This window comes from Otolemur garnettii, unplaced genomic scaffold, assembly GCF_000181295.1.
Source record: "Otolemur garnettii isolate 467f Iridium unplaced genomic scaffold, OtoGar3 scaffold00212, whole genome shotgun sequence".
NCBI lineage: Eukaryota > Metazoa > Chordata > Mammalia > Primates > Galagidae > Otolemur > Otolemur garnettii.
In genome coordinates this window covers 1,593,691-1,599,242 of record NW_003852607.1, presented here as the reverse complement: position 1 = coordinate 1,599,242, position 5,552 = coordinate 1,593,691, and positions in this window count along the sequence as shown.

Sequence of the window (5,552 nt, the reverse complement as noted above, 5' to 3'; positions counted from 1 at the left end):
ATAGTTCCAGCTACTTGGGAGGCTGAGGCAAGAGAATCACTTAAGCCCAAGAGTTTGAGGTTGCTGTGAGCTGTGACACCATAGCACTCTACCCAGGGCAACATAGTGAGACTTTGTCTCAAAATAAATAAATAAATAAAATAAAAATAAATAAATAAATAAGAAAATGTCTTCCCTTTAATGTTGGAAATAGGAAAAACTACTCATTCTGCACACAAAATATTTTACCTCTAGTCACCAATGTGTGGTGGTTTCCCCCACTGACCACTTCTTTGGGGGACTCCCAATGGGTACCCCTTAATCTAACTTGATTTTGATAGTAACAACATGTAGATAGGGTAAGATCCCACAGGTCAAGGACTAAGTCACTAAGACTTTCCTTTCACATGGCAACCCGCAACGAAATGAGTCAATTCACTGGCCTCCGGCTGAATCTGGGCTACAAGTGGAGGCTAGCCTGTGAGGCCAGGAATTATTTCATGCACCTGCAATAGGGGCAAGAATCATGCAATTCTCAACTTCATCTCTATATTGCAGCAAATACTAAACTTAGTTTAAAATTGGGGAAACACTGTGTCACAACTTAATCATCACACATAATGATCAAGACTCATCTGGGCGCAGGGGCCCTGTCTTCATTTCCTTGTGTTTCCCTCCCTCATTCTTGACAAACTCTCATCCTCACCTCTCCCCTGTTCTTGCTTTTCTCTTCTCCTCTGTGTCTCCCCCTGGGCTTCTGCTCCTCCTTTTGCTGCACTCTCTCCTGCTCTTTCTCCCCATCTTCCCAAGAAGATTCTTTTTTTTAAATTTTGCTTTCATTTTCTTGTTTGTTTTTTTTATGGAGACAGAGACTCCCTTTGTGGCCCTCAGTAGAGTACCTTGGAATCATAGCTCACAGCAACCTCCACCAACCTTTTGGTCCTTGGGTTTTAAGTGATTCTCTAGCCTCAGCCTCCCAGGTAGCTGGGATTACAGGCGCCTGCCAGAACACCCAGCGATTTTTAGTAGAGATAGGGTCTTACTCTGGCTCATGCTGGTCTTGAACCTCTGAGCTCACAGCAATCCACCCGCCTCGGCCTCCCAGGGTGCTAGAATTACAAGTGTGAGCCACCACACATGGCCAAAGGTGTCATCTTTTGCCGCTCTTTCTCCCATCTATCCCAATCTCACATCTCTCTCCCTTTTTCCCATTTGCTCCCACTGTTAAATTTCCTTTTCCCTGTTACATACCGTGTCTTCTCTCCCATCCAGCTTTGGTTCCTTGTCTGCTCTCCTGGTCATCAGCTGCCTCCTTTTGGTGTCCCAGCACCAGGCTACTCTATCTGTCCAGACTCCCAATCATTCCTGCCCTCCCTCTGTCTGAGACACCTCTCCATTTGCTGCCAGTTGCCCTATGTTGGTTTCCTTCATCTGTCAGGACATATAGGTTTTCTGAAAATTGCTTCAGAGACTTCCCCCTACTTGTCTGCCCCCAACCCCTGGTGTCCTGCCTTCTGATAGGTTGGTCAGAAGAACTCCAAAGCAAAGAACTCCAATCAGAGCAAGCATTGGCCATCCCTTTTGAGCTCAAGGTACTCCATCTTGGCTATTCAGTGACCTCTGCTGAAACCAACCCCTTCAGGTACTCAGCCAGAAGGAAGGAGGAACTATGGAGCACAATGGCTCCCGGAGGTAGGGGGAACGTGCTAAACCTCAGACAGAATGGTATCAACAGAAAGCCTGCTGGAACCCTATATGGCCACAGTCACTAGGATACCAAAGCAACACTCTACCCCACCCAACCTACCTAAAACCTTTGAAAGGTAAGCACTCTTGGGCTTCCAGGATGGTGTGTACTGAGTCTCAGTCCACCTCCACTGAAGCTCCAAATAAACTTTAGCTATTGCTCTACATCCCCTTTGGCTTCACTGCTACCTTACACCTTCAGCTTTCACTCTCTAGTCTCTTTGCAAATCCCTTCCAGGTACTCTAGTGGGCAGTATTCATTGTGTTGTAGGAAGTCGAGGCCCAGTGAAGAGAAAGAACATCCAAATACCCTGTTTAAAAGAAGGGCTTTATTCCAGCTTCAGGGGAGCAAAGGCTGACTAGAGTCCAAATGGCTTCACTCCCTGACCTGCTCTATCTTCTTTTTATCTCCAGTCAAAAGTTCCAGCCCAAGGGGACCTTTCTCATTGGTCAGTTTGAATCAACCTACAGAAGCAGGCTGTGGCTTTTACAGACTTGCAAGTATTAGTTTCCAGGTCCAAGGAAGTTAAGTGTCTTCAAATTCTTAAAGTTGAGTCACCACAGGGAAACCCTTCCAGGTTTGGCCTTGGGGCCTTCTTGAGAAGACCTCTGTTGTCTTAGACCTCACTTTTCCAGGGGTTCCTCTCTCACTGGGTTTCCTCTTCCTCTAAGTTTTCCTATTTCCTCCATCTTCCTCTCCATCTCTTGTTACTCCACACATTCATCAGTAAGAAATAGGAATAACATGCTCGCCTGAACAGCGCACAAGAATTACCTTTGAGAGGACATTTGGTGTCACACGCCACTTAGAGGAACTGGTGACTGAGGACTGTCCTGGGCAGCTAACCCGCCAAGAAGAACAATGGCGGGGTAGGGCTGTGGGGACAGATTAGGGCAGAAGTGGGGTCTGCAGAACCTCCAGAACAGGGACAGGACAGGGCTCCCTGGAGAGCCGGGCTGCGGCGCTGCCCTCCAGGGACGCTCGGGCGAGGCCTGGGACCGTGAAAGGCGTGAATCCCCCCCCAACTGAGGACATTAGGGGGCGCGTAGGGAGTGCAGAGGTCACTCAGGGACTTTAGGAGCGACACGGTGCAAAATAGGGTGTCTCCCACGTCTGTGGCAGAAAGACCAGGGCCAGGACCTGCCTCAGGGCGACTCAGTTCACAGGGAAGAGACTCCGGCCGCTCACTGGGACTGGAGTTGACTCGGAGTGGAAGGACCTGCGCGATGATTTGAGGTCGCTACGGCCCCCAGAATCCGGGTATAGAGGGCCTGGGGATTGAAAAACGAATTCGTGATCGCAAAAAGAGAAACTCACCGAGCTCGGGATCGCCTCTGTTCCAGTCAGCGGCTTCCGGGTCTGCGGGAACCTGCGCAGGTAGGAGAGGAGAGGGAACCACAGGTTGTGGGCGGGCACGGACAAGGGGCGGGGCCGCACGGGGCGGGTCTGGGCGGGGCCGCACGGGGCGGGTCTGGGCGGGGCCTACGTTTCAGGCGTTCTTGTTCCCCGGGTGCCCAGTTTCTTGGGTTTAAGGGAGAAAAGTAGAAAGAGGTAGGAGCTATAGAGGTCAAGGAACTGGAATCTAGCTGGGAGCGTCAACCTCCTCTGGTGATGTTGGGGTGAAAGTGAAGCAAGCCTATCTCCATTTTGATATAATTCTTTTCCCTGAGTATCAGTGGGAAGGCAAAGCGGGCCTAATTACATTATGTTGTTTTGTTACATTTTATTGCATTCAAAAAAACCAAAAAACGGTTCAGCTTGCCTTCCCACCCATTGCATGGTATTTTAAGTGTATTTGGTTAGAACTGTTAGAATTATTAGTATTGTGTAGAAAGTTACTACTTTTGTGACAACAACCCTCATAATTATGTTAAGAAGGTCTTCATCTGTATGCGATATGGAAATGTTAAAAGTGCAAGTTTGACTCCACTTCACTGTTTACTCCTTTTCTGTGACATTCCATTACCTTTGAAAGTGGTTGCTCTTGTTTGCTCTCCCATTGTATACTTGTGAATGCATTCAACTAAAATTGTGATGTAAATTACTGACTGCACTGGAGATTATATACCTGGTGATTATCACTTTTTATGATCATGTTGTTTATGACCCTCACCTGCGAGTCCCCCTCCCTACACTACCGCTAAGGACATTGTAGATTGTATTTGTTTTGTAAAAAGGACTAAGTGTGTTAGCTGGGCATTGTGGTGGGCACCTGTAGTCCCAGCTTCTCCTGAGGCTGAGGCAATTGAATCGCCTAAGCCCAGGAGCTGGAGGTTGCTGTCAGGTGTGACACTGCAGCACTCTACTGAGGGCTATAAAGTGAGACTCTGTCTCTAAAAAAAATTACTAAGTGTTTTGTGATCATAGCATTGTGTAAACTAAGCTGCCTTACCCTCCTGATTTCCCCTAACTGCTGTTTTCATGCTTGCTTGCCCTCTGGAAATATGTGGCCTTATAAAAGTCAGAGTCTCAAATAACTCAGGGCTGCCCTCAGAAACCCCATGTTGGGACAGTGAGGCAGCCACAGGCCAGCTCTTCAATAAAAGGACTCTTTAATTTGACTTGTCTGGTGGTGTGGTCTTTGAGACTGCCGCACATAACAGTGATTAAATCCAGGAACATTCCTGCAATTGAAATTAAGTTCTGTAATCACATTAAATATTCCAGGAATGTCTGTGTAGGAGAGGCAAACTACAGTGTGAATTGCAAACCCCTCCCTGGACTGAATGTGCAGTTGCAGGCTGATGCCCAACAGAACACACTAGAAATCCTTTCTGTTTTCTATTCCCAGTTCACTCCAGAAGGAGGGTGTCAAGCCTAAGGTCAGTTTCAGAGACTTTCAGAGGGACAACACCTGGGGTCTATAGGGTTCAGGTCAGTGTAAGTTGGTCACTAAGGGCTCTTGAATGTTAGTGGGAATGACGTACGTGTTTTAAACACTAGTTATTCTCTTTCACTCTTGAGATTATGTACCTTTAAGATAAAATTTGTTGGCCTTATAGGAGGCTCACATCAATATGTTCTCAATGTACTGTAAATTCATGTGAATGTCAGTTCAGTATGAAGGTCATTAGAAAATACATTTAAAAAGTTGTTTTATATATACATTGTCAGGGCCCAGGACTGGCCAGGTCTTGGGCCCAGCTTAGGTAGGTTCCAGACGCAGACCACTAAGCTACCTTGCTCAGGAACAGTTTCTCGTAGGTGCTTGAGGGCTATCTACTTTAGCTGGAGAGAGAGACAGAGTATCTTAGAGAGAGTAAAGGTCTTCTTAGAACAGATAGCTCTTAGTCTTTAGCAGATCTTGGTAATCTTCAGCAGAGACGCTGTGCTAGCATTCTGCAGGCAGGAGAGGAGACAGAGTCAGAGTAAGTGGATCCGTGATAGAATGCGCATACCTCCTGACTGCCTTCTCCTCCAGCCTAATATAAGGCTGAGCTCGTGCTTCTCAACACCACAGGTGTGGAGACTGCCAATTCACCAATGCTCTCATCTCGTGAGCTTGCTCATGCTTGTTAACACCAAATCTCTCTCCAGGCCCTTTTCACCAAGGTGTTCCATTACAGGTATTTCTTATAACTCTCACTCCTCTTAGCCATAGGCTATATAGGCTGCTACAATACATATCTATCTATCTATCTATCTATTTTTAAGACAGTCTTACCCTGTCACTCTGAGTAGAATGACTATGGTGTAAAAGTACACAGCCACAGCTTGGCACCTATGGCTCAAGTGACTAAGGCGCCAGCCACATACACCTAAGGTGGCAGGTTCGAATCCAGCCCAGGCCCGCCAAAACAACAATGACGGCTACAACCAAAAAAGA